The sequence below is a fragment of the Oncorhynchus gorbuscha genome, linkage group LG06 (genome assembly GCF_021184085.1).
Source record: "Oncorhynchus gorbuscha isolate QuinsamMale2020 ecotype Even-year linkage group LG06, OgorEven_v1.0, whole genome shotgun sequence".
Classification (NCBI taxonomy): domain Eukaryota; kingdom Metazoa; phylum Chordata; class Actinopteri; order Salmoniformes; family Salmonidae; genus Oncorhynchus; species Oncorhynchus gorbuscha.
Window position 1 is genome coordinate 84,822,876 of NC_060178.1, and position 11,522 is coordinate 84,834,397.

Here is an 11,522-nt window from a genome sequence, read left to right on the forward strand (position 1 = left end):
AGTTACACAAAATGGCTATTAAATTACACTGTAAACATATCCTAAAACAGGTATTGATAGGACTTACCCAGGAAAAACCTCCATTACAGACCAATTCACAGTGAACAGGAGATGGAGCACTTTATATCTTGTTATTCAGGCTTTATTCCCTGACTGGATGAACTACACAGGTATACTTCATATATTATAAAACATTTCATACAACCTGGATAAAGATAAAGATAAAGCAACAGGTGCTAGAAGTGAATGAGCCAAAGCATTCTGGTTGTTCAGTGACTGTGGACATTCAAAACCTGGAAGCAAACCTCTTTCCATTCAGATAGAAAAGGTCACTCCATTTCTGCAGTGTTGTCTGTCTGACATTTGTAGACTGTAGTCAGCCCTGTCTGTGGAGTTATTGTACTAGGGTGGGGTTGCCCTTTGATTATTTGAATAAAAAACCCAGCGCCAATATTGACAACATTGGTCCAGTGTGGATGTAACCCAGTCTCCATAATACAACAATAGACTCAGATTTACTGAAGATACAATATCGGTTTAGCAAAAATGGAAATGATAATCGCATAGGGCAAAATCAGTTACATATACAATAATAATACTACATGGTGCTTTAACTGTTCAATGGTGCTGTTTAGATTTGAGCAACAATCAATATATATATTATTGAGTTGTGCAAAGTATTTGATATATACTATGTTTTTAGTTTTTTTAAATATAATGTATTGTCAATAAAAACGTGTTAGACCTCAGTGGTGTAGAAATATCTACCAAAATATGAATATCTTAAACAAAATATTTTTCCACAAGCCAGTATTCACTTTCTATGAAACCTTGAGTCATTGAAAATGTCCAAGGTGGTTTCAGAAATATTACATTTACATTTACATTTAAGTCATTTAGCAGACGCTCTTATCCAGAGCGACTTACAAATTGGTGCATTCACCTTATGACATCCAGTGGGACAGTCACTTAACAATAGTGCATCTAAAACTTAGGGGGGGTGGGGTGAGAGGGATTACTTAACCTATCCTAGGTATTCCTTAAAGAGGTGGGGTTTCAGGTGTCTCCGGAAGGTGGTGATTGACTCCGCTGTCCTGGCGTCGTGAGGGAGTTTGTTCCACCATTGGGGGGCCAGGGCAGCGAACAGTTTTGACTGGGCTGAGCGGGAGCTGTACTTCCTCAGTGGTAGGGAGGCGAGCAGGCCAGAGGTGGATGAACGCAGTGCCCTTGTTTGGGTGTAGGGCCTGATCAGAGCCTGGAGGTACTGAGGTGCCGTTCCCCACAGCTCCGTAGGCAAGCACCATGGTCTTGTAGCGGATGCGAGCTTCAACTGGAAGCCAGTGGAGAGAACGGAGGAGCGGGGTGACGTGAGAGAACTTGGGAAGGTTGAACACCAGACGGCTGCGGCGTTCTGGATGAGTTGAAGGGGTTTAATGGCACAGGCAGGGAGCCCAGCCAACAGCGAGTTGCAGTAATCCAGACGGGAGATGACAAGTGCCTGGATTAGGACCTGCGCCGCTTCCTGTGTGAGGCAGGGTCGTACTCTGCGGATGTTGTAGAGCATGAACCTACAGGAACGGGCCACCGCCTTGATGTTAGTTGAGAACGACAGGGTGTTGTCCAGGATCACACCAAGGTTCTTGGCGCTCTGGGAGGAGGACACAGTGGAGTTGTCAACCGTGATGGCGAGATCATGGAACGGGCAGTCCTTCCCCGGGAGGAAGAGCAGCTCCGTCTTGCCGAGGTTCAGCTTGAGGTGGTGATCCGTCATCCACACTGATATGTCTGCCAGACATGCAGAGATGCGATTCGCCACCTGGTCATCAGAAGGGGGAAAGGAGAAGATTAATTGTGTGTCGTCTGCATAGCAATGATAAGAGAGACCATGTGAGGTTATGACAGAGCCAAGTGACTTGGTGTATAGCGAGAATAGGAGAGGGCCAATATATTTGTATACGAGTTGACGTCCCTAGAGCTCACTGTTAACTGCCAAGGCCCCATTCCAAACCAAACCCCCACACCCTATCCCTGTGTCCTAGATGGTCCTTGTTCCAAACCAAAACAAACCCTCACACCCTATGTCCTAGTTGGGCCCCGTTCCAAACCAAACCCTTATTCCCAATCAATGGGTCCTAGTTCGGTCCTTGTGCAAACCAAACCCTCACACATTTTTAACATTTATATTTTAGTAGATGATCTTATCCAGAGCTACTTAATGAGTGCATACATTTTCATACTGGTCCACCATGGGAGTCAAACCCACAACGCTTTCTTGCTCTACCAACGATCCATGGGTCTTAGTTGACTGTCCCTCATGGTTCTGAAGGGCCTCTTTTCAAACCAAACCATCACATGAAAAGATGATCTAGGGAGAAAGGCCAGATATTGAATTTGGTCTGGAATTAGATCCCAGGAAATACTTAGCCGAGACCAGAATTGCCAGAAAATGTTTTAGTGCCTGCAGACATACATGTTTTCTATAGTAGACTGTTTGACTAAGGCTGTTCAGCCACTATGCATTGTTTAAAAGCAGTTTTGATACGATCAAGTTGAGTATGTATATGGACCATATTCATTAAAAAGACAAATAAATAATGTTCTGTTGTTTGAGTGATAGGGTGCATGGGATATATGGTGGTTTTGCATGCTTGTTTAGTTGTTGTGTGTGTGTGTGTGTGTATGCCTGTATTATATAGGGTGTGTCTCTATTTCTCCTGGCTATTTGATGGTGTGTACCTGCCAAACTTTCTCGGTGGACACAGAGGAATGTGCTTGGGAGAACAAAGCACACCAACCCAAACCCAGACCCAACCTGTAGACAGCAAATATTATGTCTTCTTAGTTACTACTTCCTCTCTCTGTCCCTCTCTCTCATTCTCTATGCCCACATAGGCACATATGCATGCAGTAGTCATGCACACACACACACACACACACACACACACACACACACACACACACACACACACACACACACACACACACACACACACACACACACACACACACACACACACACACACACACACACACACACACACACACACACACACACACACACACACACACACACACACACACACACACACACACACACACACACACACACACACACACACACACACACACACACACACAGAAATAAGAGCAATTTTGAAATGTTATAACTGTTTTGTGACAGTAAGAACATTGAATCATTTCTATAGGCTCCTGGTTTTGCAGAGGTCTTCTTCTGCCCTCTTGTGGCTTGGATTGGTAAAGCAGCTCTGTGTTTGATCCTGACCAATTCCCTGTCCTATCCTGGCCTGTCTTGGCTCAATCCCAGCACTCCTCCTGTTCAACACACACACACTTCACAAACACACTGTCAGCACTACCCCCCCCCCCATACACACACACCCCGTACACCCTCCCCTCAGTATCTCTGGCCTCCAGCCATTTAGCCACTAGCAAGAATGAGCTGCAAAATACAAGCATAAAAAAACTGGAAGAAAAGGAAACACCAGTAGTCTTTTTTTCACTCCCCTCCTCCTCGTCTCACTCTCTCCTTCTCTCTTCCCTTGATGAAGATAAGTGATTTAAAAAGCTTTTACCCGTGGGGGTAGAGTGAACCGAGTATAAATAAGCTATGAGAATAGATTAGTGTGTAGGGGTAATCAGCAGATGCCAGAGCCAGGGAATCTCCCAAGCGCAGCATAAATGCATAGAGAAAGATGGCAGCTAAAATGGCTGACACCATTTTAGCTGACCACATCACTCACACAGGGAGATATCACTGTCTGTACGGGGTGGTTAGCAATGGGGTCTACGTTTTGTACTACCTACCAGTAGAGCTGTTAGCTTTAACTCTGAATTTACTCTAATCTTTTTCTATTGGAGTAAAATGGTCCTGTGTTTACTTACAGGTGAAATGCTGAAGTTGTGGTTGGAAGATTCTCTGAAAATGCAGAGTGAAGAGTATAAGAAACATTTTTCCCTCTGAGTGGCAGTGTTGGGTGTTGTAATGAGCTTCAAATGCTAGGGTTAGTGTTCAACCAAAACCCAAGCCTCAACCCTAGCGTCATGTCCACCTCTCCTCTCAAGCTATCATATAGAGAAATCCATGACTTTTAAATAACCATAACCACACTCTCACTTCAGGTGGTATACCGTATTTTACTATATACCGGTATTGATGCACGGACCAGTTTGGGTTTTTACTCCACCTCGTATAAGTGTGTGTCAAAGTTTGGTTTGTTAAATGTGTTACGCTACTCTGCCGTGTGTAATGTCTGTTTTTATAGTTTATTTGTTTGCTACTTGAGTCATCTCTCTCCTATCTCCTTCCACACACACCAAGCCCCGCCCCCTTTCACTCAACCGGTCACAACCACTTGCAGTGATAGTCTGCATGGTCAATGCCGCAGATGCAACAATATGTTGGTGACAACAATGCTGCTTTCCACTTTGCTTATTAATATATATATATATCCATGAGCATTCTATAATTACACAATTCATTTCTGTATCTTACTGTCTGCAAACACCTAGCGAGTTTGGATTTTCTTAGCAAGTTGTAGCTAAAATAAATTGTGGTAACACAGCTGGTGGTAACACAGCTGGCTAGCTAGCTAAATGTACTTAGAGCAAACGTAGCTAGTTGATACAGCCTGGTACCAGTGCCGAGGAGTATTCTACGAAACAAGCTAGATCTATTCAGGGTTTTCTAACCAGCTTCACGTTCCTTAAATCACGGCTCAGTGATTTCATGCAGGGTCAGTGGAGGTAGTCGTGAGTTAGCCTGCCCTGGAACAGGGTAGTTCTGAAGGATTCGTTGCCATAGAAATATGCCTGTCTAAAGGTGAGCCACTTTCGTTATGACCCATTATCGTTGATCCAGAAAGGAAAAGGCGAAGCAAGAGGGATATTGTAACTGTGAGGTCAATGAGAGAGTCAATTGGCTTATTTCCTAAGTGTAGCTTATTTGATCGAATAGAAGTTTTGTAATGATTAGGCTGTTACAAGTGTTCTGATATAAGTAGGACCTGTGACATACTGGCAACTTGGAGAAAAAACATTTTATATTGGAGTTGTGCCTAGTCGTCACTAGTTACCTCAGTCACAAAGTCATAAACCCCGTCTATTTCTACAATTCCTTTTCTTGAAATGTGATTCTAACCCTTAACCTTTACCTCATTGCTCACCTTAGCTTTCCATTCAGACCAAAAATAACATTTTTGTTTTAACAATGTATAACTTCATTAGGCCCTAATCTATGGATTTCACATGACTGGGAATACAGATATATTTATCTGTTGGTCACAGATGCATTCAAAAAAAGAAGGGGCATGGATCACAAAGCTAGTCAATATCTGGTGTGACCACTACTTGGTCATGCAGTACAACAAATCTCCTTAGCATGGACTTGCTGGATATTGGCGGGAACTGGAACAAGCTGTCATGCACCTTGATCCAGAGCATCCCAAACATGCTCAATGGGTGACATGTCTGAGCATGCAGGCCATGGAAGAACTGGGGAATTTTCTGCTTCCAGGAATTGTGTACAGGTCCTTGTGAAATGGGGCTGTGCACTACCATGCTGACACATGAGGTGATCGCTGCAGATGAATGGAACAACAATGGGCCTCAGTATCTCGTCACGGTACACTGTGCATTCAAATTGCCCTCGATAAAATGCAATTGTGTTTGTTGTCCGTAGCTTATACCTGCCCATACCATAACCCCACCGCCACCATGGGACACTCTGTTCACAACGTTGACATCAGCAAACAGCTTGCCCACACGACACAATACACAATTATCTACAACAACTTTGGAGGTAGCTTGCCAATTGCACACTCCCTCAAAACTTGAGACATCTGTGGCATTGTGTTGTGTGACAAAACTGCACATTTTAGAGTGACCTTTTATTGTCCCCAGCACAAGGTGCACCTTTGTAATGACCATGCTTTTTAATTAGCTTCTTGATATGCCACACCTGTCAGGTGAATGGATTATCTTGGCAAAAAAAAGAAAAGCTCAACATTTGAGAGAAATACACTTTTTGTACTTAAGGAACATTTCTGTGATCTTTTATTTGGGCTCAGGAAACACTGGACCACCACTTTACATGGGGAATTTATATTTTTGTTCAGTGTAGGTACAAATTAAATACTTACTCATGATATACTGTACTGCCAGGTACAGTTGAAGTTGGAAGTTTACATACACCTTAGCCAAATACATTTAAACTCTGTTTTTCACAAGTCCTGACATTTAATCCTAGTAATAATTCAATGTTTTAGGTCAGTTAGGATCACCACTTTATTTTAAGAATGTGAAATAATAATAATAGTAGAGCGAATGATTTATTTCAGCTTTTCTTTCTTTCATCACATTCCCAGTGGGTCAGAAGTTTACATACACTCAATTAGTATTTGGTAGCATTGCCTTTAAATAGTTTAACCTGGGTCAAACGTTTCGGGTAGCCTTCTACAATAAGTTGGGTGATTTTTGGCCCATTCCTCCTGACAGAGCTGGTGTAACTGAGTCAGGTTTGTAGGCCTCCTTGCACGCACACACTTTTTCAGTTCTGCCCACAAATCTTCTAGAGGGTAGAGGTCAGGGCTTTGTGATGGCCACTCCAATACCTTGACTTTGTTGTCATTAAGCCATTTTGCCACAACTTTGGAAGTATGCTTGGAGTCATTGTCAATTTGGAAGACCCATTTGCGACCAAGCTTTAACTTCCGGACTGATGTCTTGAGATGTTGCGTCAATATATCCACATCATTTTCCTGCCTCATGATGCCATCCATTTTGTGAAGTGCACCAGTCCCTCCTGCAGCAAAGCACCCCCACAACATGATGCTGCCACCCCTGTGCTTCACGGTTAGGATGGTGTTCTTTGGCTTGCAAGCCTCCCCCTTTTTCTTCCAAACATAACGATGGTCATTATGGCCAAACAGTTCTATTTTTGTTTCATCAGACCTGAGGACATTTCTACAAAAAGTACAATCTTTGTCCCCATGTGCAGTTGCAAACCGTAGTCTGGCTTTTCTATGGCAGTTTTGGAACAGTGGCTTCTACCTTGCTCAGCGGCCTTTCAGGTTATGTCGATATAGGACTTGTTTTACTGTGGATATAGATACTTTGGTACCGGTTTCCTCCAGCATCTTCACAAGGTCCTGTGCTGTTGTTCTGGGATTGATTTGCACTTTTCGCATCAAAGTATGTTCATCTTCCGGTATGACGGCTGCGTGGTCCCATGGTGTTTATACTTGCGTACTATTGTTGTTACAGATGAATGTGGTACCTTCAGGCGTTTAGAAGTTGCTCCCAAGGATGAACCAGAATACTGAAGGGCTACAATTATTTTCCTGAGGTCTTGGCTGATTTCTTTTGATTTTCCCTTGATGTCAAGCAAAGAGACAGTGAGTTTGAAGGTAGGCCTTGAAATACATCCACAGGTACACCTCCAATTGACTCAAATGATGTCAATTAGCCTATTAGAAGCTTCTAAAGCCATGACATCATTTTCTGGAATTTTCCAAGCTGTTTAAAGGCACAGTCAACTTAGTTTATGTAAACTTCTGACACACTGGAATTGTGATACAGTAAATTATAAGTGAAATAATCTGTCTATAAACAATTGTTAGAAAAATTACTTGTGTCATTCACACAGTAGATGTACTAACTGACTTGCCAAAACTATACTTTGTTAACAGTACATTTGTAGAGTGGTTGAAAAACAAGTTTTAATGACTCCAACCTAAGTGTATGTACATTTCCGACTTCAACTGTAAGCCTACTTCTCAGTTAACACTTAGTATTTCTGTCAACCCACAAGATGGTAATCACATCAACTGGTTGGCTACATACATAGTGATAGACAAAAGCGCGCACCACAGAGACAGACAGGGCAATAATGCTGGAAATGTATTGGCAGAGATTGTGTTAGGTTTGGATTTTTAAGCCAATAGTGGCTAACCAGGGGTGGGATAATGTCAACTTTGCCTTGATTAGATAGTAGCTGGAGCTTGAGGTGTCTGAAAGGCACCGCATGATCAATCTGACATCTACATTAGCCGTGCAGCATTTATGGTGATATGGCCTCTGCAGAAGTCAGGGTATTCATACTTCTTGCACATCACCGAGCAGCGCAGAGCTGTTGTGAAGAAAGTTGTCAAGGAAGTGAGTTTGTGTTCTGCATTGTTAAAACATTTGAGAGGTGCACAGTGATGCGGTATGGAGCTCAATTTGGCCTCTGCGTGCCTTCTGAGATGTGCAATTGCATCCCACCATTCATATGGTGCCTCCGACCACATTGTTGGATCAAGCATTAATTGGCTCTGATACTTGTGAAATTTGTTTTTGACAGTTTGCGCTGTAACACTTGAAAATTGCATGTACTTTCAGAATTGGTTGGCGAGTTACTCATAGGTGTGCTGCAAGCTACGGGTAGCTAGCGATTGACCTGTTGGAGACCATTAGCAAAAAGCTTAAAATAGAAGAGACACATTTATTATTCCAAAGCTGCAGCTCGTAGTTGGAACACATATTTCCCTGCTTTAATCAACCAGTACATTTTGAATTAGTGATAAACTGTCATGATTTGGCAAGGAATGTAGCTTGTCTGCAGTTTTGTTTGTGTAACCCATCAGTTATATACAGTGCCTTGCGAAAGTATTCGGCCCCCTTGAACTTTGCGACCTTTTGCCACATTTCAGGCTTCAAACATAAAGATATAAAACTGTATTTTTTGTGAAGAATCAACAACAAGTGGACACAATCATGAAGTGGAACGACATTTATTGGATATTTCAAACTTTTTTAACAAATCAAAAATTGAAAAATTGGGCGTGCAAAATTATTCAGCCCCCTTAAGTTAATACTTTGTAGCGCCACCTTTTGCTGCGATTACAGCTGTAAGTCGCTTGGGGTATGTCTCTATCAGTTTTGCACATCGAGAGACTGAAATGTTTTCCCATTCCTCCTTGCAAAACAGCTCGAGCTCAGTGAGGTTGGATGGAGAGCATTTGTGAACAGCAATTTTCAGTTCTTTCCACAGATTCTCGATTGGATTCATGTCTGGACTTTGACTTGGCCATTCAAACATCTGGATATGTTTATTTTTGAACCATTCCATTGAAGATTTTGCTTTATGTTTTGGATCATTGTCTTGTTGGAAGACAAATCTCCGTCCCAGTCTCAGGTCTTTTGCAGACTCCATCAGGTTTTCTTCCAGAATGGTCCTGTATTTGGCTCCATCCATCTTCCCATCAATTTTAACCATCTTCCCTGTCCCTGCTGAAGAAAAGCAGGCCCAAACCATGATGCTGCCACCACCATGTTTGACAGTGGGGATGGTGTATTCAGGGTGATGAGGTGTGTTGCTTTTACGCCAAACATAACGTTTTGCATTGTTGCCAAAAAGTTCAATTTTGGTTTCATCTGACCAGAACACCTTCTTCCACATGTTTGGTGTGTCTCACAGGTGGCTTGTGGCAAACTTTAAACAACACTTTTTATGGATATCTTTAAGAAATGGCTTTCTTCTTGCCACTCTTCCATAAAGGCCAGATTTGTGCAATATACGACTGATTGTTGTCCTATGGACAGAGTCTCCCACCTCAGCTGTAGATCTCTGCAGTTTATCCAGAGTGATCATGGGTCTCTTGGCTGCATCTCTGATCAGTCTTCTCCTTGTATGAGCTGAAAGTTTAGAGGGACGGCCAGGCCTTGGTAGATTTGCAGTGGTCTGATACTCCTTGCATTTCAATATTATCGCTTGCACAGTGCTCCTTGGGATGTTTAAAGTTTGGGAAATCTTTTTGTATCCAAATCCGGATTTAAACTTCTTCACAACAGTATCTCGGACCTGCCTGGTGTGTTCCTTGTTCTTCATTATGCTCTCTGCGCTTTTAACGGACCTCTGAGACTATCACAGTGCAGGTGCAGTTATACGGAGACTTGATTACACACAGGTGGATTGTATTTATCATCATTAGTCATTTAGGTCAACATTGGATCATTCAGAGATCCTCACTGAACATCTGGAGAGAGTTTGCTGCACTGAAAGTAAAGGGGCTGAATAATTTTGCACACCCAATTTTTCAGTTTTTGATTTGTTAAAAAAGTTTGAAATATCCAATAAATGTCGTTCCACTTCATGATTGTGTCCCACTTGTTGTTGATTCTTCACAAAAAAATACAGGTTTATATCTTTATGTTTGAAGCCTGAAATGTGGCAAAAGGTCGCAAAGTTTAAGGAGGCCGAATACTTTCACAAGGCACTGTATGTTTTTATAGGCAGTCATTTCAATAGGCCTAATAGGAGCTGTGTGTAGGGAGCAGTCGGTTCGAAATGGAGTGCAAGACAAATAACTGGGGTAAATAGAATGTAGGTAGAACTGTGATCACTTGGCTATGTATATTTTTGTTGTGAGTCGCTAATGCACATAAAAAATGGAAGGAACACTGGAGTCAAAGTGAATTAAAACCTCTTAACCTCTATAGATCGGTGTCCCACCCTCGGGACGGTTGAGCTAATGTGCGCTAATGTGATTAGCATAACGGTTTAAGTAACAAGAACATTTCCCAGGACATAGACATATCTGATATTGGCAGAAAGCTTAAATTCTTGTTAATAAAACTGCACTGTCCAATTTACAGTAGCTATTACAGTGAAATAATATCATGTTATTGTTTGAGGAGAGTGCACAGTTATGAACTTGAAAAGTTATTAATAACAAAATGAGGCACATTTTGGCAGTCTTGATACAACATTTTGAACATAAATGCAATGATTTATTGGATCAGTCTAAAACTTTGCACATACACTGCTGCCATCTAGTGGACCAAATCTAAATTGCGCGTGGGCTGGAATAATACATTATGGCCTTTCTCTTGCATATGAAGGTACAAAAAAAACAAGTTTTTTTCTTTGTATTATCTTTTACCAGATCTAATGTGTTATATTCACCAATATTAATTTCACATTTCCACAAACTTCAATGTTTTTCCTTTAAAATGGTATCAATAATATGCATATCCTTGCTTCAGGTCCTGAGCTACAGGCAGTTAAATTTGGGTATGTCATTTTAGGCAAACATTTGAAAAAAAGGGGAGGAACCTTAAGAATTTTTAACGGTTGTGTTCAGAGCTAAATTTAACCTACCCGAGCAGATTCCAGATGCCGCCTACTGTATGACTGCAGTAAAACTTGCACCCTAGCGGTCGTACCACGCAATAGGATTTGACATGGAATTTTATCAAATGTCTTTATTGTTTTTATGGAAAACCTTTTTTTCAATTTGACACATCCCTAGCCTCTATGGGGTAAGGCCAATTGTTACTAGTGCACAAATCAACCAGGCAGTTAAAATATATCACACACACCTATGATAAAAATGTATCAAACACACACCTATGATCAAAATGTATCAAACACACACCTATGATCAAAATGTATCAAACACACACCTATGATCAAAATGTATCAAACACACACCTATGATCAAAATGTATCAAACACACACCTA